Consider the following 26455-nt stretch of genomic DNA (forward strand, 5'->3'; position numbering starts at 1 on the left):
TTTAAATTCAAGCAAGAACAGTTGTTTTTCTCAGTTACTTGTGGAAAGGGTATCTTATTTTAACCGGTATGGCACGGTACTCCTCTCTAAATCCTGTTTTGATTTTAAACTTTCTGTTCTTTTCGTTAGATATGCATGAAAATAATTGAAATTTTCCATGCTTATCAATTTATTCCTCTCCCAGATCTAGCTGATTATATATATATATAGACCTTTTAATTTAAAAACTGCACTTTAAAAAGAAATTAGAATCTGTGGCTAATTAGTTTCATTATTTATTTGTGTCTGTTTGCGGCAAGAGGGATTCTGAATAAGAAATGATTAGCGTGCTTCGGAAATCTGTGCCGCGGTGGAAAGTCGCCGCGTGGAGCACACAGGGCAGGTCTGCATCAGTACACCAGCAGATCGCTGCCGCCTCTCTGTTTAGATAATTTGCCCATTTGACATCATGCCAAGGTGCGCCGCGCTCCTCCTGAGTGCCCGCAGTCTCCCTCAGCCCTGATTCATCACCCGTTCTGTTACTGTGCCATTCGATAAAACACTGTGTCTACAAGATGTTGTAATTCACTTAACAGCCGTGATATTGACCTGGTGTGGTTTGCAAGCCAAGGAGAAAAGGGCAATGCTGACTTGTGCTTCTGCTCCCCTAAGGTTGCCACAGTACTGGGGAGGGTTGGTTTGGAATCTCAAACGTTCAGCATTAAGCTGCTGGATCAAACCCTGGGACAAGTATGGCTGAGAAAGAACATAATTTGCATAAATCTCTAGCCATATAAAGTGATAATCTGTTAGATTAGCAATGCAAGTAGGCTTAGAGAAGGCAGTCTTTGCAGATGTACTAATAAATGGATAATTAAGCATATGGGCAATATAAGGTAAGCTAGCTAAGATCCAGTTTTCATATCAAAGGACACACTGATGCAGATTTTGAGCTACCAGTTAAACCGAAATGTGTGGCTTCGGACTGTAAGAGGAAACCCAATAGCCCCGAAAGGTAATACAGCAATACCCCAGCCAGAACCAGTAACTTCCCCCTTGCTGTCATTCGCCCACGTGTGGAGCTGGCTGCGCTGTGACCGCCACGCTAATCCCGGCCACCCAAATTCCACTGGGGAAATCCCAGCGGGGGTTTCGCTTACCGCCAGAACCGCTGGGTCAAAAAAAAAAAAAAAGAAAACAGAAAAAAGTCTGAGTAAACAACATTCGTAATGGCCACTTGGTTTATTTACTTTCAGTCTGAATCCAGCCAAGCGTAGATTCTGCCCGTGCCGGGGAAAAGGCCACGTAAAATCTAATTAGCGTTTAACTCACGGAGGCGATAGGCGATCTTTAGAAGTTTATAACATAAAACAAATGATTGATAATAAATTATTTATGGCGGTGAAAATGAGAGGTGTAATAAAGCGAGTGGCCCAAGGGAAGGCGGGGAGTGAGGGGCGCTTTCCGTTCGTCCTTTATGCCGCCGCTCTTCACTTTCAGTGATGTGCAGATTCTTTAGCTCACCAGCCGGCGGGACGTTCATGGTTTAAAGACAATCAGCCAAACAAATATTCCTCTGTGTGTGTAATAGTGCTGCGTGCTGCTCCTCAGGGTCGCTGTGGGCTATTCTGTGACCTGTTACACACGCGTCAGCCTTCTTTGACGTGGCTGTGAGGAAATTTTAATTTGTTCAGAAACAGTTCTGAAAGCTCTGGCAGCCTAATATAAAAAGTGTCATTTCTTTCTGGCTGGCAGTGGCTAACGTCAAGGCTCTGCAAGCCAGCACGCCGTTTTCATTATGAGGAGAGAGAGTGTTAGATGATGAGAGCCCTGACGCGGATGGAGATTAGGGAAATCGGTTATTTTGTATGCCAATGTTTCCCAGCCCCTTCTTCAGGAACCCACAGACAGTCCACAGTTTTGCTCCCTCCCAGCTCCCTGCCAGAAAGTCCCAATCTTTGCGTCCTCCCAGGCTGTCCACATGTTTGCTCTGGGAGTTGGGAAGGAACGAAAATGTGGACAGTCTGTGAGTCCCCGAGGACCGGATTGGGGAACACCGTACTACATGGTTACAGCTAGAACCACATCACCGCCGTGTGACACGGGGCTCAGAAGGAGACACCACTTTAGAAGCACTCTGAGGGTGTAGGTGCTTGTAGTCTGACGCTACCTCCGACCTGCATCTGTCACACGTCGCGGTTAGTTGCGAGACGTATGGAGGTATTTGAAACTCAGTCGATGGGATCAGCAGGAATTCTGACAGTTCAACACAGATACCTTCTGTGGTCCGAGCTCGAGGCTGCTGATGGAATCGTCACTGACGACAGGAGATCCATAATGCAATTCAGTCCGCCTGGAGGTCTGCCGCTGTGATGTCAGCGCAATTATGATGTCATACCTGATAGGCCTGTATGCAGACTCACAAACATTAATTTACCCTTATTCAATGTGCACATCTGCCATAAGTCTCCTCTTGGTTTTTTTATTTAATGAAATAGAAGTGTGAAGCTGTTTTGGAGTCGAGAGGATTTCCAAATTAGCCGTCTGTCCTCTCAGGCACTCCTCCTGTCTTGCAATCAGCGCTAAGCATATTCTGGCGGCCGGGGTATTTATTTGAGCAACAAGACATCATTTCCAGTCTGGGCAAAAGCTTGTTTTAATGATTTATTTAGCCACCCAGTTAATGAAATCCTACAGAAAAGCATGCTGAATTCATGACAGCTCATTCTCATTGCAACTGCAGCTAATAGGCCAGAGCAGTGAAGCAGTGAATTTGATCTTTGCCGGCCTGCATGGACACACATACACACACACACACACACACACAGAGGAGGTAACTGGACCCTGTGATACACTCCTGAAAGCTGTTTCAGTCTATGTGCCATGCCATTGAACAGTGTAAGGTTGCTCAGTTGGACTTCCTGTTGACACTGAACTATACTTGTAACACAGACACAGACTGAGAGGCCAGTCCTGGCCTCTACAGATATTGTCAATCAACAGCTGTGATGAGGTCTGAGAGCTTTTAAGGGTAGTGGCCCATAATCTTTGCACTGGACCCTCCGGTGCTGCTACCAGCTGCTGCTTAACATGGCTGATACCTGAATCTGGGCTGGATGAAACCCTGAATGTGTGTGTGTGTGAGAGAGAGAGAGAGAGAGAGAGAGAGAGTGTAGCGGATTTCCCATGAGTACTTTAAAAAGTCATTATTTAGAGCAACCACGTGATTAAAAAAAAGATATTTACATTGTGATAATCTAACTTGTTTTTCAATCAAACTAATCAAATGTACATCTGGGGTGGTTGATTGGAAACAAGGAAATTGCTTTCTGCCACATTACCACAATTATATGAAATGTTAGCAATACGCTCCTGCTTGATTGGCTTGTGTAAACTTTATGTATTTTGTGAAGCTGAAATTGCTGGGATGACAATGAATTTTATAAGAGTCACTGCTTCCTTGTTAAGCAGACACGGCTATTTACACTTTTTATTAAACTTTTACATGGTGAAAAAAATCCAGGTGATTTATTTTCCTATGGAAACTTGGTCTTGGATCTGGAATTAAAGGTCCACTGTGTTGACCAGTATGCCGACTGTACTGGTGAATAAAGACTGAAGCGGTGAACAGGCATGTTCATCCAGTGGGACAGCACTCTTCAGCACACACCACTGATCAAGCAGGCCATGACTGTTACAGGGGAACAAAAAACAGCCACCGATCCTTGTATGGAGCCTAAATCTTTGATGAGCGTCATTACAGAGGAGTGGAACCACACACAAAGGCTGCCATACGGAATATGGAAGTTCACCAAAGCTGTTGATGAAATTTAGATGACCTTATTTAGAGAACAAAGTACCTAATTAACATGACTCTTTAGCCTGTCGGCCTTGCCTGGAATGAGGTTCTGGCTTTTCACAAGACATGGTGGCTTGATTTTTCATTGCACACTATCACTAAGGACTAGGTACTTAGAATTGCTCTGTGTTTCTTTTGTTTTGCTGAAATGGCCGAGAGATGGTTACCAATTTAGAGAACATTGTCAAAGTGCTGAGTCACATATGACTCAGCCCAGTTCGTAGGGTCTTTAATAGTTGAACTAATTTATGTATTTAGAGAAAGCTTTTATACTCCATATGTTACAGAGCTCACAGAAATCACACCTAATTTATTATGCAGCTCAATATTTACCAAATAACACAAGTCAAGCACTGCTTCTTGAACTCGGCAGCTTCTGGCCACAAGATAATTTTACTTATTGCTGAACCTTATGGGCACCCTAGAGCCAGTTTATTCCGGATTTTATTTTTTGTAACTGGGTTTCGAGTAGGTAGGATATGGCCACTGTCTCACACAAGGACACGTTGCTGAACATGAGTATGTGTCTTGCTAGTGGCCTGTTTCAAAACCTGGGATTCGATTGGTACCGTCTGTTCCTGTTGGTTAAAAGAAGCCATCCTAGAACATGGTGTCAACCATCTTACATAAAACAAAAAAAGAATGAAAACACAACCAAAAAACAGTTGCTCAGTAATGCAGTAAAAACTGATTCGAGCATCATGATCCCTTTTCCGCCCAGAACAATTTTTAAGCTTAACAAAGATGGGGGGGGGCAATCTTATTAAAGGAGTCCAAGTACAACCTCTGTCTTTATCAGTTTACTTAAATTTCACCGCTGACTAATCTCCACGCACGTGACTGGCTTTAATGTGCTGTATAAAGTCGGCCCCCAGAGGGTCAGCAATGTGCCTGGAGATTACTGAACCCAATTTGCAAAAGTGACCTTCTCGGTGCTGAGCCTTGCACTCACTAAGCCTTCCTGCTCTTCCCTTCCTTGAATGTTGTTCCAAAGCACCCCTTAGATAAGAATTGGGGAAGTAACTATATCAGAATTTGCAAAGCATTAAATGAAGCTCCTTTAAGTATGGGGGACCTTTGAAGTGCCTTAGATCAGTCTTTCCCAATCCAGTCTTTGGGAACCTTTAGCCGGTCCACGTTTTTGCTCCCTCCTAGATGCCTACCGGGAGCTGGGTGGGAGCAAAAACATGGACTGTCTAGCAGTCCACAAGGACTGGGTTGGGAAACGCTGCTTTACATAGAAAGTAGGATCAGATGTGGCTGCTTTTCCATTCTCACCATTTCACCCACCCCATTTCTCTGGTACTAAATAAAACGCCCAGCAGCAGCAAAATTAATACGGTATTTGTTATAGCACACACTCCATTACGAGAATGCGTCACAGGCAGCAGCTTCCTGCATGCCATTAATGCTGGTGTGTGATTTTCTTAGTGGCCATAAAATAATTAAACGGTGAACGACTGAATCCATGAAATGCTGGCTACCGGACATTGTGGAGTGGCTGTGCAGGTACTTGGGGATGTTAACTGGGAAGGTATAAATCTCTCGGCCGGCACAAATCACAGGACAAGTCCGAGAGCCCACGTGGGTATGCGGAAGGGGGCAGGCGTGCTCCCGAGGAGTCGCGCCCTGACACTTGGCTGACGAGCCCTCCTCCAGGGGCGTCCCGTGGGGATCGCGTCAGCCGAATCGAGCCGCCATCCCATACATCAGGTTCCATTAGAGTGCCAAGCCAGGCCTGACCTCTGAAGCTCAGGGCATACCGAGGCCCAGGGGCAGCTGGCATGCTCCGTATCGATCACGCAGTCCTGTGAGGTTAAACAGCCCGAGATTAGCACTTCCGGATTTACACATCCATGCAGGATGAAAAACACTGAGGCTAACGGCGTATGTTGCAGCCGTCTGGAGCGGCGTGTTGACGCCGCTGTGGGGATCTTTCTCACGTCGGGCCTCCGATGAGGTTTGTTTATACGACACAAAGGCCTTTCATCACTCGAATCACTTATTTACTGCCCAGTGAGGAAACCAATGTCAGAATTATATCCCTCATCTTCAACACACATAACCGACTTTTAAGTGCTGTTAACTGTTGATTCAGCCAATTTTGTAGCTTTGACTATTAAATGCTCGGCCATCTATGGTTTCTGTGTTTCTGTCAGATTACTTGAAAGTGTGCTGCTGTCTTTAATGTTTTTTTTTTAGTTTATGATAAATTGCTGGACAGTATATGGAATATTTATGGTAAATCAGTATGTATTCAAAATGAAATATAAGATGATATGACACCATTTATCTTTTTTACACTTTTATTATGCAATAAAACTAGGGCTCTATTAAAGACATCTAGTAGAGACTAATAGTATTCCTTCCAGGACGTAAACATCACAACAGGTTAAAAATATCATAATTTGCAATATTTGTTTTGTTAAGAGCTAACAGGAAGCTCTATCCAGTTATTAAATGTACTTTCATTGCTTATCGGCTTGTTTTTAGAGCCATTTGCTAAGTGGGTTCTAAACATTTGCCTTTTTTTGAGAGCAGTGTGCTAAACTGAGAAGGAAAAGTCCATTGGTGGACATAGTGGAGTGAAACGCTTTTATGTTGTAGCTGCTTTATCTGACCCAAGCGACATTGATAAGGGCATCATTTATTTTTGTCTTTGTTTTGAGACTTTTGTTTGAAATAATGAAAATATCTATACTGAACAGTTTGCAAACAGGGAAGGAAACCCTGTATTTTGACCACATTTTGTTTTAATAAAGTATTTATGACATGTGGCTCTGACTGATAACTAAACATTTAGCCCACCTGCTAGAAGGTACTGAGATATAAATCATGTATCACTATTCTGCCTAAAAATATCGGGATATGGTGTTTGGTCTGTATTGTGCAGCCCTATTATGAGGTATTACAAACATGAATTGAAGGGAAAGACACTGATTAAATGCACACTGGGAAGCCAGTCTTTGTGGTTGTATGTGGAGCCCATTGCCCTCTGTAACGCGTAGCCTATGAGCTGCAGTTAGCCAAACAAACGCTGCCGTGTGCTTACTCCCAACCTGCCAGAATACCGAGACGGTTATCTCCCATGCCTCCGGGCCCAAAGCCTCTTACTGCTTTCATCAGAGATTATGAAGTTGTGATCTACACAGGTTTAAGTCCTCCGTGGAGATTGTACCTTTCTGAATGGGCATTTTCCCTGAATGGTATATATGGTATATGTGGAAGACTGATTGGGAGACTTCATTTTCTGTATGATCACTTCCTTTGGCTTGTATATATTGAAGAGCTATTGAGAAACCTCATTTTCTGTAAGGGTGTTTCCCCTGGATGGTATGTATGAAATATGTGGAAGAGCGATTGGGAGACCTCATTTCCAGCCTAATCAGACAAGTGGCCCCACGGCTAAAGATAGCAGCCCAGTTTCTGTTCACAGTTAAAGATGATTGCCCAGTCTCTGAGTACGGCTAAAGCTCACAGCCCAGTTTCTGCGCACAGCTAAAGATGGCACCCCAGTCTCAGTGCACAGCTAAAGCTGACAGCACAGTCTCTGTGCACAGCTAAAGATAACAGCCCAGTCTCTGTGCATAGCTAAAGATGGCAGCCCAGTCTCTGTGCACAGCTAAAGATAACAGCCCAGTCTCTGTGCATAGCTAAAGATGGCAGCCCAGTCTCTGTGCACAGCAAGTCCAGGAAAGGTCTGGGGAACAGGACCAGTCAGTAAATGCTAACACAAAGGGCCACTTTCTGGTCTTTTACTGTGTTCCTGAGCTCTCCAAAACAATCCAGCGTGCTGTCCGAGGGCTCCATTTACACCCCGAACCCAGGCGCTCTGCTGAATCTACCAGCCATTTGAGAACTACATTGAATTATATCAGCCAGCTTCAGCAAAGCTTTGAAGCACATTAGGTTTGTGCTATTGCACAGGGAGGTCTGACGTACATTAAAAGGGCATTTAAAGTAATTTCCTTCTCGACTCCTGAGGTAATTTGATTTCTAAAGTGTGTCTCATTGATCATCTGTCTCGAACACGTGCAGGAATTTCTGTGGAGTTTAAAACATGGGAGCTTTGAACTCCCAACACTGGATGCTGCTTCGTGTTGCTGGTAAAAATGTGTTTTTATTATTTTTTTATTGCTGTAGTAAAGGGAACAATTGGTACAATGGATTAAAAGCTTTATTGACATTTTTATTAACTGGCTTTGCATGATGCTTTTCATGGAGTACAATATGGCTTTCTCAGTGGGACTGCATTGATCTTAGCGTCAAGACAAAGATCCCCGACTGCGGCGTCAAACGCCCTGTGGGTGTGCGGGGCGCGGTCATGGTGCCCTTTTGTGCCGTCTTCCATTTCGCCTTCTCTAACCCCCATTCGGTTCATGCCCAGCCTGGGCCCCCAAAGCCGGCTCAGCCAGAGAAGACAGCGTCTGAATGGTTGGTACAGGCCCCCGGTGGGGTGGGGGCCAGGGCCAGAGGCCGCCTATGCCCCCTCTTCCCTCTCCAATCAGAAGAAAATGGAATGTGAGGGTGGCTGGGTAAAGGGGGTGGGGTGGGGGGTGTGATTATCACTGTGGGGGGGCCACCTTCCTGCAGGCAATTAAACAAAAGCCCCACTAAACAGCCAAACCTCCATTCAAATTTACACCATTCACTGAAAAAACATTTTAGGTGATGTTGGGGCTTATTTTAATTTTGCAAGCATATATTTTGCATATTTGATTAAATATTAGCATTTCTACCGCTGGAGTAAGACACTGGTAATGGACTGTCCATGATGAAATGTTTCCTGGGAGTCTTTATTTAATGTTTTTTTGGGGGGGGGGGGGATTTCAGTCAGGGTGTGCGACGACATGTTCGGAGGCTAATCGCTTCCGAAAACTATGCAGTGGAGAGCGCAGAAGCACGCTCCGACAGTCCGGCCGAGGCTCGGAAAAATCAAATGCAATCCCAGGAGCACAGCTGAAACGCAATATCCACAACAAAGCTGGTGGAGTGGAGACTGAGCTCTCAGGAGAAACACTGGGAGGAGCAGCGCATTTCTGTCACTGCCCAGGGACGTACGTCCGGCTGAATGCTCTCCGGCCCCTTTTCTCTCACAACACCTGCAGTATGTATGAAAACACACTGGCGTTCATTGAACTAGTCCTGTCATTCAGGTAAGAACTTGAGGGAGAATCTTCTACATTTATAAAGTAGCTATTTTTGGTATGTAGTATACGCCTAGTTTTACGATAGCATTTGTAGTTCACATACAAGCTGATAGCTTGTATGCTCATTTACTTTCTGGATTTATTAATCCAAATTAATTAATCCAAAGGATAATTAGACTAATGGCAGCCAGACCTCAGACTTCGGCTCCCCTCGGTGGACCAGCTGGTCTTCTACTGCTTGGTCAAAATAATCTATGGGGTCTTTAGTCATGTGGTGGGGTGGTCTGCAGGTGGGAGAGTCAGTGACAGGTCAGGCAGCAACCCGCACCCAAGGCCCCACGGCTGGGATTTAATCACTGGCTTAATAAGCGAGAGCAGGGCTGGAGCGACCACCCCTATGACCCCCATGACTCGGGCGAAATGCGGGCCGGGCAAACTTAGCACTAATCAGAGCAAGGTTAACCCCCTTTTCAGCACCTGCTTTTCTGAATGTTTCGGTCGTGTCTGTCAACCAGAGGCTGTTTTATGGCACAAATTAGACACTCATAAGGTGAGAGGAACCAGCCTGGTTCTCCTTAAGCTCTGAACTTATCTATCCCTGTCAAAGGCAAGAACAAGCTTTGTCATAAAATCATACAAGGCTTCATTATTCTTCCAGAACAGGGCTAATATTTACTGGGACTCAGGGGAGCCTGCAGTCAGTAATTTTTATGTGAACCTATGAAACCAACAAGCTTTGGGTTGCAAAAATCTACAAGAACCACAGTCATACAGTATCTTTAAATATGGCTGTCCTCAAAGAGTAACACTCTCAATATCACCTACTGGAGCAACCCCGTTCCAGCCCGTATGTCCCCCGTCGTTGCTGACAGCACCAGCCCAAAGCCCAGTACTGCGATCATAGATACTTGGCTTTATTTACTTTTCCCTGCTTCTATCCTCCAGTGACCAGGGTTGAAGTTTGCTGACTGTATGGAGGATAATTGGTGATTAAGGAATAGCCAAAAGACGCACTCCCTCCACCGCGATCTGCTATGGTGCCCATGCTATGCTAACGCTAATCACTTACCACACACACTCATTACTGCCCATTACAGCAAAGCCAGCTGCTAACCTTCCAAACTGTGAGCAATTACCTCAATCAGAAGCTGATTGGCCAGCACTTGTTTTTTCTTTCTTTCTTTCTTTTTTTATAAAGCTAAACATGTTGGAGAGCCTGGAAACTGAAGAACTCTCAGGAACTGTTGAGTTGGACTCCCCTGAACCTATTAACAAGCCAAAAATAATTTGCTCTGGGTCTATGGTCTTATTCACAGGCTAACACACAAAGAGCAGCTTCTCCTTCGGTGATTTTTCTGTGGAACACCAAACGTGAACCTCACAGAACACCCTTTAGGTATTAAAGATCTCTGCAGTATCATTTTTCTGCACATTCAAAACTAACTTAGGTCTTCTAAGCACACAGGCCATCGAGTTCAAAATCACATTTCAAAGGTCACTACTAAGAATAGCATTTCAGGGAAATTGTCATAGAAACACAATTGAATAACATGATAAACATTTCCAGCTGACAAAGAATGTTTAATTGAAATAGATTTTTCATGAGCAATATGATTTCAATACTGTGTTTCATACTTGCTTTGATTTACTGGTCAGATCTATAACTGTGTGTGTGTGTGGATTATGTTTAGATTATATTGTTTGGACCAAATGTCCCGCACAATGTAATAAAAACCTGTTATTTTGACATTGTGGGGACCATTTTTCAGGTCCCCACAAATTTCTGTGAATCCAATCAAAAGACATTCTCTAAAAATGCCAGAAGTCTTGTATTTTGTTTGGTTACTGATGGTTAAAGTTACGGCTGGGTAGGGTTTAAGGGTTGTCATGTTGGGATTACAGTTTTCTCCATAAAAATTAATGGAGAGTCCCCACAAAAATGTAATTACAAACCTGTGTGTATCTGGAGGTCATACATGTTTCATGTCACTGCTGAACTTATTTATGTGTTGAGAAACTCCGAGTGGCTCTCAGCCTTCAAACTGAGGAAGCCTCTGTGATGAAGGATGAACTTCCCCCATCACTATTGCCTGAGGTTCATTCATCCAAAATATACGCAGTTATTTTATGGAGAGCATAGAAAAAAAAGAAAAAATGCAGACAGGACCTTAATCCATTTTGTGTGCCTGCCAACTGAGACTAAGTACGGCTATGTTTTAGGGGAACGTTAAAAAGCTGACAGATATAAACTGTTTGATGTCCAGCTGCGGCCTGGTGCTGCTTCAGTATCCGATTACGGTTTAAGTCCCAGATAAACATTTTGGAAAAAGGCCTCTCTGTTTCCGGGGTGAAATTCTGCATCTCTAAAGGGACTTGTGCCCTAGAGCATTATTGCCGTGGGTTTGTATTCTTTCCAGTTGTGTGGAATACCCTGTCCCACTGGGAAGTCAAACCATTTAGGTGTGTGTGTGTGTCAGATCTGTGGCCAAAATGGTATGCAGTGGAGTGTCTGGCCTGAGCAACCAAAGCTGCAGTGTGTCCATTAGACGAGGATGACAGAATCGTGTCATTATGACAGACAGAAAGACAAAGCCAGCACTGGGTGCTGAGCTCAGACGTAAAATCACAAAGCTTCCTGGTCTGATTGACAGCCGGTGACTTGTCACCACCTCAGTGTTGGGACCTCTAGCATCATGCCCAAGCTGAATCCCCTTTATTCTTTTCAGATCTCATCTCCTTTTTGACTTGGGAATATCTCTTTGTGGAAATGGAAATGGTATCAGAGATCCAGGAAATATGATTGGCTGATGGGGGCCTGAATGTCCTAAGGGGAGGGCTGCGTCCCAGGGCACCGTGGGCGTGCTGATAAACACTTCAGCCCGGAGGACGGGATATATCCCTTTAACATGCCTTTCCCTTTAACACGTGCTTGTCTATAAGGTACAGACAAAGGGAAAAGAGCAGACGCCTGAGTGAAAAATAGGATGGAAAGCGCTTGGGAGTCACGCGCTGTCCGGGGGTTTGCGACCTATTCAATAAGGCCAGGTGATCGGGGGCAAGGGGAGTGTCCTGACGTCCCCTTCGGAGCACCAATGCCACATCCCCTTTAGGGACAGAGTCCCAACGTCCTCTTCAGAGTCCAGACACGCCCTTCTATTTTCCACTACTATGTATTGTCTGTTTATTTGTGATTGTTATTGTAACTGTCCAATGAAGGCAAGATAAGGCTGACCTTGTCATCAGGGGGTTTACAGTTGTTTACAAACGGCGTAACTCTGGTGGTGGAGTGCTGTCGGAGCACCTCGGAAATCAGGGGCGCGGTGTGCTGTGTGTTTGCAGCGCGTTGCCGCGGCCTCTGGGAGGGTCTCGCGGGCGGTGTCAACAGACGGTGGACGGCGGCCGGAGAGGCCCGCGGAGTGCCATGCGCCAGGCCCCAGGACACTGGCCCATCTGTACGGATCCACTGCCAGTATATATTAAAAAAAGGAAACAGGCAGGAAAAGATGGAAGAACATGAGGAAGAGGGGGGTTGGGTCTGCCTGGGCTTCTCTGACTAACAGTCAGTCTCGCATGGACTCCAGATGAGCATGGCTGAGACGCCCCCGCTTCGGGCAGAGCTGGAACATCATTACTCACAGAGGACGAATTAACTCCCCTGTCTGCATAAACGTTTTGATTCGTCCGCTTTTAAAGCCATTGTGTTTCCTATAGGTGAATGCTCCCCTTTGCAAGTTGGTGGCTTTCATCCCCTGACAGACCAAATTGGCTCTCTGCTCCTCAGTTTAATTATTCATAAGTGTGCCTCTAATTTTGTTGTGTGTGTGTATGTGGTGGGGGGAGGGGGGGGGGGGTACTGAAAGAGTAATATCAGATGAAAGGACGGAATTAACAATAACCGCTTTGAAACACTTGTCTTTGCTTTGTGTGGCGCCCGGGGCAGGTAGTAGACTGAAAGGCCTGCAGGTATGGGGGGGTGTCCGCACACTGCTTGTTAGAAGTGAGTCAGGCCTCGGATGATGGAACAGAGTTCAATTAGTGCTGATCTAATGTTGGGGAGGTATGAGGGACACCGCTGAATAGACATAGGGAATGTCAGGGCACGCGAGAGATCTTCCAGTGCTCAATTTTCAATTACGTAACCAAATTGTCCAGCTCAATTAACCCGGCCGGCTTTGAGGGGGTGGGTCTTGCAGACTAAGGTAACCAGAAATGCTAGTCCTCAGGAAAATTATATAGCACTAGCTAAAAAAGTTTGCTGTAGGTCTTATAAAGCTCTCTTTGTTGGCAAGCTCCGTACCCCCCTCTCTCTCTCGATGTTGCCTAAAAAGGTCCATTACTCACAGGGTACTTAACAGTAAGCATCAGTGTGGGACAGTGTGTTTTTGCACTTCCGTGGCAGGAATGTCGTCCTCATGTGGACACTCCTCCAGCTGTCCTGCTCCACTGTATCCCGCACTGCGGTGCGTGTTTAAGCTCACTGCCATGTTAGCACACATAGGCCAGATGTGTGATGTGATGTGTGCCTTGCAGGCTCCCAAATCCAGCATTTTTGATTCACTGCATCTGAAATATCAGTACTTCGCCGAGTATGAGAACACCTGATTCTATTGAACGCTGCGGACCAGAACATGACTAATTGTAACCATGCAGACCTGGCAGCTCATCTTATGTGAGAAACACCCCAAAAAAAGAATCAGCAGCAGATACTGCTGGAGAATCTTGTTTGTCTCCAGGGTGCAGATGGGAAGGCGACACAGGGGAGGACCCACTCGCACAAAACCATTATTTAGTTGATCAGCGGCAAATGACGGAGGGTCTAACAAAACGGGGTTCTACTGGGGGACCACGGATTTACAATCAGGATGCTGCTTTTGCACATGCAAAGCTGGCTGTGGGCACCCATGTGGGTGAGGCGGGGGGGAGGGGGTTGGGGGGTGTTGAAAATGGGTTAACCCACCAGGAAGAGATTTGAGGCAGCTTGCCTGCCTTCTATAACGGGAAGCGGTGTGCTCCCTGGGGGGGGGGCTGCTTTTCTGTCATGGGAGTCAAAAGGGAAACGCACAAGAACACAGACCTTGTTTTTTCCAGCAGTTCCTAAGGACATAAAACTGTGATTCTCATACAAAAAAAAAAAGTAATTATCAAACACATAGAAAGTTATCTCGTTTACACGCCTTTTGATTACAGCGCGGACATGTAAAACTGATGGACAGCACCCCTGCAGGTCAAATAGTTTAACTGCAGGCTATAAACTGCCCAGCGAGCCTCTATATTCATAACAAAGCTCTCGCTGTATTTGCTACGAATCTTAGGAAACATAAACAGACAGCTGTTCTGTGGACTGACCTGATATCAGCAATCCATCCCCCTGAGGAAAAAGAGCAGAAGCCCCTGCGCGACGCGCCCCCACTCCCCCCCCCCCCCCTGGCGCCAGCCTTTCCAGCAGGAACTAGGCAGGATGCTGGGTAACTGTTATAACCACACTGGGTTGGCCAACCGCACACAAGACCGAGTGCTATGTGCAGCCGCACACTGCGAATACGCAGTGACCTCGGGGGAATCGATGAGCCGGACATGGTTAGTTAAGCAACAGCAATTCATGTTACAAGCACCAATGTAAAGTAGCTGCGTGACTCGGGATAGATGGTGGCAAATCTGGCTGGGCCTGGAGGCCCGAACTGCGTCGTTCTCCTCGAGGTGTGTCAGCCTCATTGACCCACGGCACATGACTTTATTGTGGCACTCGCGACTTTTATTTTGGTGGCACTCGCGCCTCCCGTAACCACAGAGCGAGCTACAAAACCTGAAAAGCCCAATCAAATACGCTTCCCGGTTATTCCCACCTGACAGCCAGAGCCCGACATCTTCTGGCTACCAGGAGCTCACCGCAGCGCTCTCTGCTGCTAGATGCTGCAGACAATGCTCTTATTAATATATTTTTAATTATTACTAAACCAACCATACAAAAATGATTAACAAAGAGCTTAATTATTTTTCAGCAGAAAAAGTGGGAATCCACTTACTCTGAGAAAATGGCTTTAAGCAGGCATTATTAAACATATAATTAGTCCTTAATTACCATTTTATCTGGTGATGCCCTAGTCCATTAATCACAATTCTCAAATAGCCTGTGAATACAAAGTATTATTTTAAGAGTGATTGGTTTTTTCTTGCATTTATCAGTTTATCAGTCAAGGACCACTAATCTTCTCACCATCAAGTCCACCACCGTAATGAAAGCTGAAAGGTAAATTATGAAGAAGACTAGATCTGAACCAGTCGCGTTCCAGAGAATCGGGCTCTGAGATGTTCACAGCATCTGATTATACCACTTGACAACAGACAACTTCGACAGCGAGACACTCAGCGGAGAATGTTGGGTCTCTGACTTCATTTTTTTTGGGAAGGTGCTTCAACAGGCCCTGAGTCTGGCTGACTGAGAGAATGTCTTTGTTCACCTGGAGGGAAAAAATGGGGAATTCACTGGCCCTGGCTCAGGCTCTCAACTTGGAGTTTCAAGTTCTGAAGTGTGGGGAAGCTAGTGGTGGAGGTCTTTACAGTGTGCCCCCCCCACACCGATGGGGAAAAGGTGGCTCTGTTATATCTCAGTGGGTTTGGGGACAGTGTCTTTAAGCCATGAAGTACAAAAAAAAGAAGGCAGATGGGGTATGTCACATTCCAGTGCATAAACTTCCTGTGAGGGGACTCCAGTGCAGTAGTATAAGCAGCAGAAAAGTTAGGAGTACCGCCATCAGTAACGGCAGCAATAATGGGAGTGGTAACGCTAGCAGTAATGGCAACAATAATTGCAGCGGTAACGCCAGTAGTAGTGCCAGCAGTAACGGCAGCAGTAACACCAGCAGTAACGCTAGCAGTAACGGCAGCAGTAATGCCAGCAGTAGCAGTAGCAGCAGCAGTAGCCCCAGCAGTAATGCCTGCAGTAACACCAGCAGTAACGGCAGCAGTAATGCCAGCAGTAGCAGTAGCAGCAGCAGTAGCCCCAGCAGTAATGCCTGCAGTAACACTAGCAGTAACGGCAGCAGTAACGCTAGCAGTAATGCCAGCAGTAGCAGTAGCAGCAGCAGTAGCCCCAGCAGTAATGCCTGCAGTAACACCAGCAGTAACGGCAGCAGTAACTCTAGCAGTAATGCAAGCAGCAGTAGCCCCCGCAGTAATGCCTGCAGTAACACTAGCAGTAACAGCAGTAGTAATACCAGCAGTAACGCCTGCAGTAACAGCAGTGTGCCACAATGTGTGAGAAGAGCCCTGGCATGTTTGCATGGCCTCCCCTGCCTATAGGCCGCTTTGTTGTGCATTTAAAGAGCTATGCGTCATCATTAGTGTCCTATGTCCAGTACTAACCACAGCTCTTCATAATTATCTGATTGTAGTCTGTCACGTTAATTGGGCAGGCTGGATTGGGGGGAGGTCGATAAAGGTGCACATGTATCAAAACACCTATCTTCCCTTTTCTCCGGAACCATCCAATTAGGAACGCTTAAGCTGACACTGTGCGAGTCTGGCATGCATGATAGCAGACTTGATTAGCACCCCTTAGCCTGAGTCCCTCCCCAGGATCAGGTAAACATAAGCTGGGATGCTAAAGGGTTTGCCGTGCATTGGAAGGTGCTGCTAACCTTCACACTGTGGCAGTTTAGTACGGGACAGGAAAGAGGCACAAGAGAGTGTCTCTCGTGGGGTCCTGCAGTAACGGGTTACATGCACAGGATGTGGGTGCTTATGTGTGTAGGTGTCTGAGAGACAGAGGGAAAGGGTGGGGAGGTACTATGGCAAGGAGCTCCAGGTCAACAGTACCAGGCCAGCAAATGGAATAAAGTGCCTTTGGACCTTCTCCTGACAGCACTGGCCACGCTTAGTTAAGACCGAACATGTCTTTGTCATGTGACATCAGGGAATGTCTTCAGATCAACATCCATGCCAGGGGAAGGTTCATTTCTACCAAAACACATTAAAGAGTAACAGATCCCAGTTTTTTTTTCAAAGTTTTTGAGTATTTTGTTCAAATACTTTGTGTGAGGTTTGGCAAACTTGAAGTTTTGTTAAGCTACATCACCCAACACTGTAGATGTTCACACTGGGGTGTATTGAGATGTCGCAGGCAGACAGTTCCTCTTCAGTGAAGAGTCATTCCTGGGGTACAGAAGACTGCAGTGCTGAAAATGGTGCTTTTAAGCTCAGAGATTTATGGACAGTATCTCACCTTCCCTCAGGCCTGGTCCTTATCAGGTCCAGTACAGGACAGAAAGCTCAGCCGTCCATCTCGCACGCGCTCGGGCTGCGGGCCCCGAAAATGCCGTCCTCGTCTGACGGGGACACGTGACCCTCCACTTTCGGTCGCTGACGTCTGCGTTCTGCTCTGTCAGGTGCCAGACGCGCCGATTCTGTGCCCGAGCAGGAAGAAATGCCCCTGATGTAGGGACTTGGTGTCCATGCCCTGGCCAGTCTGTAACCTGCCCTGAGCCGTGCCCTGTGCACACAGGAATAGGGGTGTGACCCAGAGTAAGAGGCATCTGCCAAAAATACAGCTGAATCTGCCTCTAAACTTTACTCTAATACCAAGGTAAAGGGCAGCAGGTTAAATATCATCTAACAGGTCAGTGTTAGCTACTTGCCTCCAGCATAAACTGGCCTCAGATCCAGCCCCCTATCGGTCGCGGGTAGCTGGGGCATGTGTGCCAACTGAGAAGCCCTCCGGGGGGGTTAGGGTGCAGGCTGCCCCGTGGAGGTTGTGCTTAGCAGGTAAATCTCAGCAGCCTCTGACTAAATACGGCAGCTGTCGAGTAACCCCCGGTGTGGGGGGAGGAGGGGGGGTAGGTCTCTGTCAGGATTAATCTGTCAGGGTACACGGCACTGCCTCGGTGTCCCGCCAGGCTGGGAAGGGCCCCACAGTCGCACGCTGACAGTGGGGAGGGGGGTGGAGGTGCGTTCGTTTTCGTATATCCTGCCTCCTCGCCCGCACGGATCCCGCTGGCACGGAGGCGGCCGCTCTGCCATCGAGATCATCTCATGGCGGCGGCGTCGCCCATCACCGGCACTAATTAGCTCAGGAACGTGCATGTAAATCCCACGTCAATCGTTCCGGCGTGGCGGCGTCCCGAACTCCCCTGCCCCGCCCCTACTGGGATCCTGGAGCCTACAATTTCAGAGCGAGGTTCATTTGCGTGGGATCGGCTCGAGGGTGTAGCGTCTATGTGCAACAAGGCACTAATAATCACGTCCATGCTGACTGTGGAGGTGGCACTGTGCAGAGAGATGCTGGGAACCTCATCGCTGATCTGAGTTCGTTTTCATTGCCATGAACTTGTGTGGAGCCTGCAGACTGTTTTCTTATTCAGTTACCTTAGACAGCAGCTTTCTGGCGTTCTTAATTCAGCGACCCCCTAATGAAAACAGACCTGAGCTATGGCCCCCCTCCTACTATTTTGTGATGTTATAAATAACTGACAACTAAGGACTTGTTGATTTTTTTTTCTCTAGGGAGTCTCCCTTCAATATTTTTTTGCGTCAGTCAAGGTATCGTTATGAGACATTGAATAATGAAGCTATGTTGTGTATGAAATTTTAAACTTTTTTTCTGAGAGAAGGAGAGTTATGCGGTGATTATTTGGTGGCTAAAAATACATGTTTAGTAAACTGTAGTAAATTGTAAATTTCCTAATCTGGTGGATCGCGACTCGAAAGTGGGTCTCAGGACCATTTTCACTGGGTCACGGAATGTGTGGTTAAAAATTGCTGGACTTTTCAACAGTGCATGAAGGCATTGTGCCACCGTTACTGAACATTGTTCTATTTACTATTACTGCACTATTTTTTTTGTTAAATAAATGTGGTTCAATCATTTAAATATTTGGGTCTTAATGACCAAGGAAAAATCTGGGTCGTGAGGCTGAACCAGTCAGAAATCGCCGATGTCAAAGAGAATCAGAAACGATGTCACTGCTGATGTTGTCCGCTGCACCTGCCCTGTTGTCTTAGTTCTGATTTCCGTTTGGCTTTTCATTTTGTTTTAGCTGTTTGCAGGACAAATAATGTGAGTCTGTCGTGAGCCTGGCAGTTTGGGGAGAGAGTGTTGAGTGTGACACTCAGATCAGTGATGGACATGCGAGGCTGTCAGCACACAGGGTTGACCCCACCTCTGTATGGCAGCCGAATGGTTCTTGTACACCAGAACAAGCCCCCCCCCCTCCCCGGTATAAAGCTGGGTGTGAGGAAAGTCGATGAAATACCAGCCCTGACCCTGTGTTTGCATCCAGCACCGGTGTTCAGCTTATTCTGTGTTCTAAAAAAAGGAGTCTTTATTTCTCAGGAACAGGAAAATTCCCCATTTCTCAGTCTTACGTGATCCAGTGCTGTACAAAGCCAAGTACTGACTCCAGATCAGTGTACCAAGCATCCAGGGGCTTCCAGTTCTCTGAATATCAACCAGGACGCCGTGTTTACATGCACACGTTGCTCTTTCTGCAGTTGTTATCATTGCGTCTTGAGTGTTATGACTTACAGGTATATAATGTTTGTATTCACTGCTTTAAATGTGCTTTTAAATGTGCTATCAGGACAGCTGAGTGGTTTTAATACTGTTAGATTTAAAAAGCCAGAAAGGACTCTCAGGCCATAAAACACTAGTAAAACTCAGATGGCCTGTCAGTCCACAAGCCAGACATGCTCTGCGCAGGCAATTAAACACACATTGGTTAAGCGGGTGATACAGGTGTTAGCCTTTAGCGTTCTTCCCATGAATTATTTATATGCTTGTAAAGTAGCATATGGATTATGTCTAATTATCAGATAAGACTTCTTTGCCAGTGATGCATGTCATACTGGTGAAATCACTGATAGCTCACTTTCACCACGACAAGCATTGCAGATCAGCACAGGAAGGACGCCCAAATGTTTTCCATCAAAATGTTAAGCAAGTGAAACTGTTTGAGATCAAATAAAATCAATTCTAAAAATGAAACTGGCTCTGCGACATGGTTTCAATGCGTTCAGGGTGACCAGTTTGGATAAACAGACATTATGGAGAGAAAGAAAATCAATACTGTACAGATGGAATATTAACAGAGTGAAAAAAAATTATTAAATGACCGATTATGCTCCCCTTCGAGATATTTTCCTATAAACCAATGACCACTCTGCTGTAATGTAATAGTATTCCATGACAAATGAATTGGAAAAGATTTTAGCTTTCGCTATATCTGGCCAGTTGCATCAGCTATGTGTCTCATTTTGCATACCGACCAATACTGCCATTTATCGATTACGTCTAGGAAGCCGAGCTACTGGGGTAGCAGTGAGAGCAGTGAGCTTCGTCATCCAATGACTGACCAGAAGCCAGAGGGCTCGGAGTCCCATTGGTGAGGTAAGGACTTATATCACCCTGGGGGGTTGGGGGTTGAGTGAAGTAAGAGAGAAAAAAAGAAGCATTGCCCGTAAGCAGAAATGTTCTGCTCATTTTTATTTTTAAGTATCTGTTTACGATTAGTGTGATTTATATGTTTTCTGCTTTTTTCTACTTTCACCTGCTGAATGTTTACCATGGTTGTATCCTGCGCTGCATCATGGCTGGGGCAACCAGCTTGGGGTCTGGCTTCTCTCTCTCGCAGTTTCAGGCCGGTGAGGTGTGTTATGTTCATCGCGAAGTGTGCCATCTGTATACCCTGAGAGTCCTTGACCGTTTGCCCGTCCTTCAGATGTGTCCCTCCCGCCACCCCGGCCCCCAGCAGATGTAGGTGTCTGTCGGGGCTGGGCACGGATACTGGGTGAGGCTGGCTGACCTTTCTCGGAGGTCACACGTTCGCCTTGGCGCTTGCCCCCTTGACACACACACACCCACACACAGGTTTGTAATTATATCTTTGTGGGGACTCTCCGTTCATTTCTATGGGGAAATCTATATGCCCAACATGACGACCTTAGCCCCTACCCAGCCCTAACCATAAGTAAGCAACAAAATACAAGTCGTTTGGCATTTTTAGTTTTTTGATTGCAGATTTTTTATGTAATTGAATGTCCCCGAGTGGGGACCAAAAAATGGGGCATTTGTTCTCCATAATGTAAGGTATACTGGGTCCATACACACACACACACACACACACATATCACTGGTAGCCGCTATCCACCCTCCGCGTGCGAGCGTGAGCTGCGGACCGCGTGCCTGTGTGCTGTACCGCTTCTCCTTCCTGCGTGTGTTTCCTTCCCCGCTGCGATCGGGATCCCCGCTGCGATAGACCTCTCGGACAGATGAGATGAGGCTACGCCATGGCTCACCTCCGATGCGCTTGCAGTGGAGGTCCTGACGGCCACGACAGCTGCGCGCTCCGCTTGTTTTCCATACTGTTGAGCTGGAGACACACGCCTGGCGCTGAGGGACACCCGTAGGGAAAGGCCTGTGACCTACCACACCACCACAACAATACCCAGCCAAGGCCGCGCCAGGGACACTCACAGAAATCCCCCAAGTCCCTTGATTCTTTCCCTGTTATTTTCCATGCAGTTTTTTTGGGGGGAGGGGGTGGAGGTACAGAGACTGAGTGAAAATTAATTGTGCAATTCTGCCTCGAGTCCCGGGAAGAAAATGGCCGTCTCAAGCACTCTTTGTACCTTAAGCTGAATGGCTTCAATAAAAATAATCACCTGGATGTCACTCAGGACAAAAAGACTCGGCTTAAGCAAATAATTAATGAAGGGGTATGTATGAGGCCTCAGAGGGAGAGGGTCATTTGGGTAGTCACCTTTCGGGTGTGAATATCACTGGCAGGGGCTTAGAGAGATGATGGCTGTGTGTGCAGATCCACCACCACCCAGTAAACAATAAGGCTGAGCGAATCGCCTAAGATCAAACAAATAAATAATACAACCTTCAGCGTGGGGAGTCAGAGAACTGCAGGATTTAAGAGGTCATATCACAGAGTGACGGTACAGCGGTGCTTCCGTAGCCTGGACAGGAAGCGTGAACAGGCTGCCAAGCAGGATCATGGGCCGACGCAGAAGCAGCAGCAGGATCAGCAGAGAGCTCATCCAGGTTCAGGATTTATAACGAGCCTTTGTGGCTGCTGCCTCACGGAATAAGATTATTAAGAGATTAATTAAAGAGGCCGCTCTTACTGAAGACAGGAGTGCCAAAAGCTGACAGGCAGTTAAAACACGACATTTCTCTGAAGGACCATACATTGATTCTTGTTTTTTTTTTCCCAATGAATGAGTAACTGACAAAGCAAAAGTAAAACGAAGCAAAATTCTTTGCTCAAGTTAGAAATTGTAAGGTAGCTTTTGTGGTAAACAAGCTACATGCCATATTTCTGTGGTCAACTTTAAAAACATTACATTAATTAACTGTAAAAATGTGCAGGAAAAAATAGGCATGAGAAAGTAGGGCTGCAATACAGTACAGCAGGAATAAAGGCTACATCCCCAGAGAGGCCCAGGCAACAGGATTAATAAAACAATCTGATTTCCCGGGGAGAAAATTTCCTTCTGAGCCAAAAGGACGATGGCCACGGATCGATTCTTCAGACCCAGAAAGCCGTCGGGCTCAGAAGCGAGCTCTCCGGCCTGATAAACGGGGGCATTCATTACGCTAGTCACTGCTTTACCGGTTTATAGCAACTGAAACTGCCGGAACCTCATTTGCATTTATAATTCATTGAAAAGGGTGGTTCCGGCGGGCAGGCCTGGGACCCGGCAGACTGTAGAGAGAGCCCATCTTCCAGCAAATCTTGGCAGAAAACACCAGAGACCCTATTTAATGGGGCTAAGAGAGACACGGCATTGTACAAAGAGTTCCTCAGCCAGAAGTCAGTGTCCTTTTCTGATGGAAAGGAGCTTACTCATAATTTTTTCTCTCCCTCATCTGTCACAGGCAAACTAAGGGCAAAACAAACAAACAACCCCCCCCCCAACTTTCCTTTAGTTTAAGGTGTCAACAATTTCTTTATGCTGAACCAACACCAGTATTAAAGGTCCCTGTATAGCTATTGTCAATACAGCAGAAGTCTGGCAATCCTTAACTTCTCTTTCTCCTACTTAAGCCAAAATGTACACGATTATCATAATGCATGAAATTTGCAAGTTACTTAGCTGCTTTTCAGATGTACAACAGCTTACAACGGAACCCATAAATTATTCATGCAACCTAAAGTCACTGTAATCAGTCCTTGGATACATTGCTTGGTCTCACACTCCTGAGTCAACAGAAGCAGAAACCAGATCCGCAAGAGCCGTTCCGACTGGGAATTTAAGAGGCACCACAAAGAGAGAGCGCGGCCGATCGCCAGTCCCCGGCGCTCCGCTGGGTATGCAACTGGCGGCCCCGCAGTTCGTGTGGATGCTGCTCGTTTCAGTTTCACGAGCTTTGTTATGTTGTTACGCACGTAATTTTAAGGTAGCACGGCTGATATACCGATAATGCGCACTGTGAAAACAAGTTATTCCTCCCCTTCCCATACTCTTCTTCATCCTCCGCTTCCTCGCTTTGTGAACAACTGCGATGCATCGCACCACAGGCAGCGGGTGTAGTAAGAGTATGACCACGCTGATTGAGAACGAAACCACCGATTTCCATTCAGACGCCAGCGATAAGTTTTATGGCAGCACGGTGTGCCATGAGCAGACAGACAGGTGGAGCGAAAGATGCACTTACTTCACGGCAAACAAAGGGACGCGCCTCTCCCGGAATCCCAGTGATCTGAGGATGCGATGATTAATAGTTGTCAAAGTCTCAGATTCAGGGTAACGGAGTCCGCTTGTTTGCTTCTGTCGTTCTTTTGTAGTTGTAGTTTCCTGTGGGATTTGCGCAAATTTGCGCCCGTACTCCCCCCTCGATTGGCTCCGCGAAGCTCGCAGCCGCCGATCCGTGTGCCGCCCGTCTCTGGACGCACCGGGGAGCGGAGCGCATCCCGGTCCAAGCGCGCTTTACGCAGCGGCTGTCTTCAGCTATCTGGAGATAATGCCGTCATCTGTTTCTCATTTTTTCCCCCAAACCGATGAAAATGGACACGGCGGACGCTTTGTTTTTCCACGGAGCAATACGTTATATTATGTGTTTATAAAAGATAAGGCATTCAGACAATGGGTCATTGTAAAACAGTCTGATCCATTTCTGTTCTGATACTTCATTAATGAATTACAATTATGATCAGAATTTCTGGAGCGTGCTGATAGGCGCATTGATTACAATTACTAATTAAGACGGCCGCCATCTGTTTCCATTATGTTTCAGAAAAGATGGTTTTGGCATCAATAATACTCGTTCCCAGCTAAATTTTCGATATGTTGACATTTAGACCTGTCCTTCGTTTTGTATAAAGTGATTCATCCTCCACTCTTCGGCGCGTCCTGTATTGACTGTGCGTACTTGATAATTAAATGTGCGGACTGCTTTGTTTATTGCTTTATTCGCCCAGCAAATTTCGTAGTCAGTCAGCACTTTGTTTAAAAAAGTTTTCAAGTTTTTAAAGTTAGTATGGATAATGTTAACGATGATGTTCAGAAGTCAAACAGCATATCACCATGACGGCTTTTCTGACACTTTAAAATTGCGACAAGGTTTATTCAATTCAGTTCTGTTCAGTTCCACTAAATTTTTTATATTGCGCATTTCACTACAGAGTCGTGCATGGGTGTGTTGTAATACATGACAACATCATTACATCATAATTTATTCCTACATATAAGTATCACAATATTTGTCAATATTTGTCAATATTTGTCTCATCCATCCATCCACCCATTTCTGAGACACCTTAGCCAATCATAAAGTAATGTATTATGATTTTCTTAAGCTGAAACTGACTGGAATGTCAGTACTGAGCAAAGAAGGAGGGGGTAAGGAGAGAAACCCCCCTTTCATGGCCTGGTCTGGGGGTAGGCTGAGGGGGTCCTACAAGTGTTCAGCATGTCACACACCTTTTTTTAAATTTAAATTCTGATTGGTCATTGAAACTGTACACCATGAAAATGATTAAATATATAATGGTATAGCAATGCTTTTCCCATGAACGAGGGAGAATCTGGTAAAAATGCAACATCAAAATCTGTTGGCTGCTCCCCCCAGCCAAACCTGCTTCTAACTGGGCCTGATTCCGCCCCCGGCTCTGTGTGTGTGAACTTCACATGTTTTCCCCATGTTTTGTAGATTTCCCTCAACATTGTCTTTGGAGTGTGTGACTGTGTGTGCGTGCCGTCCGGGGGGGCCCACACCTTGTGCACTGTGCTTCCTGGCGCCCCCTTCTGGCTCACTGCTGCCCGGTAATATTTCCTGATCCCGATGTCATAGCGTGATACAATGAGTGGTTCTTGTGATGAGGGCAGCGGTGATTTTGATGCGCTCTGCTTTGAAGGTTCGGGGCTTGGTGACGTGGCACTGTTAAGATGTTCTTCTTGACCAGTGGTGGTCTATGTCACATTTGTTGAACATGGTCGTCATACAGAATTAAAAACAGCCCTCATTATTGTCATGATTGTGCCTGACAAAACCCAGGAGCTGAGCTGTCGTCCTCTAGCCTTGCGATCATCAGGTTTTGTTACTTGTTGGTTGCAGCCGTGTTCCTCCTCAGCCAGCTCTCCTCTGTCATGTCACAGCCTCTCCTCTCTGCTGGGGGGAGATGTCTCCCTTCAGGTCCTCCTCATTATTGGGTATCACATGCTTCCTGCGTGTGGTTGTTGCCACTCTCCCTTCCCAGATGAATCGTTAGCTCTCCGGCCGGCAAAACGGAGCCGACGGCTCTCATTCTTCACAGGCTGTGACACATGTGCGCGCCAAGGCCTGGCGCGCCTGCATATGCATGAGGCTTCTGCGTGGCTCCCTCCGTGATTTATGGGTGCGCCTGCTCTCCGTTCCTGTGCCCCTGCCCTGCTTCTTGTTCGGAGGAGTGCTGGGGATGTAGGTGCAATGTCGTCGGCGTCTAACCGAATGGAAAACAAATGGGCTACTGGGATGGAGACAGTGCCTTATCCGCGCTTGGCCGACCACAAAGACCCAGAGCTCTCAATCAGCCACGGATCCAGAAAAAAAAGCTTTGTCGCTCAGTTGGCTCCTGCACCTCCACGCCTGCCCGGGATTCCATATGAGTCCAGTCCAACAGGAATATGGAACATGGAAGTCCTCCACACTGTTTCAGATGACAAAGGAAGCTGGTTTTCAGTGTGGCTGCCATTCATACTATTGGCTCCGTTACCATTGGACCGTGCTCTTCCATCAGCTGCGTCATTTAGATGGTGTGTTTGTCAATTGTCTTCTCCCAGTCGGAAATCACTTTCGAGAGCAACTACAGGGAGTTATTGTCATCGTTATTGTTATTTGACTGCAATGTAATATACAATGTAATATAAATTGTATGTATAGCATGCATTTGTTTCGCAACTGAATACTTTTTGGATATTTAGAGAGCAGTAATCCGTAATCCAAAATAGTAATCCGGTTCAATATTAATTGGGGAAAAAAATCCCA

The 26455-nt window shown here is 46.3% G+C and overlaps 1 protein-coding gene and 1 long non-coding RNA gene across 2 annotated transcripts in view; one reads left to right on the forward strand and one right to left on the reverse strand.

Moving 5' to 3' along the window:
- The window catches only part of LOC140578189 (uncharacterized), a 39432-nt gene extending 18535 nt beyond the window's left edge, over positions 1–20897 (forward strand). The window contains exons 2-3 of the long non-coding RNA XR_011982246.1: positions 20277–20368; positions 20613–20897. This is a non-coding gene — a long non-coding RNA (uncharacterized lncRNA). The remainder of the gene's footprint in view (positions 1–20276; positions 20369–20612) is intronic.
- LOC111846704 (semaphorin-6D-like) overlaps positions 1–23910 on the reverse strand; it is a 70590-nt gene extending 46680 nt beyond the window's left edge. Inside the window, exon 1 of the mRNA XM_023817164.2 lies at positions 23648–23910. The gene's annotated coding sequence lies outside the window, so the exon portion shown is untranslated. The remainder of the gene's footprint in view (positions 1–23647) is intronic.
- Positions 23911–26455: the final 2545 nt, after the last annotated feature.

The sequence above is a fragment of the Paramormyrops kingsleyae genome, chromosome 13 (assembly GCF_048594095.1).
Source record: "Paramormyrops kingsleyae isolate MSU_618 chromosome 13, PKINGS_0.4, whole genome shotgun sequence".
Lineage (NCBI taxonomy): Eukaryota > Metazoa > Chordata > Actinopteri > Osteoglossiformes > Mormyridae > Paramormyrops > Paramormyrops kingsleyae.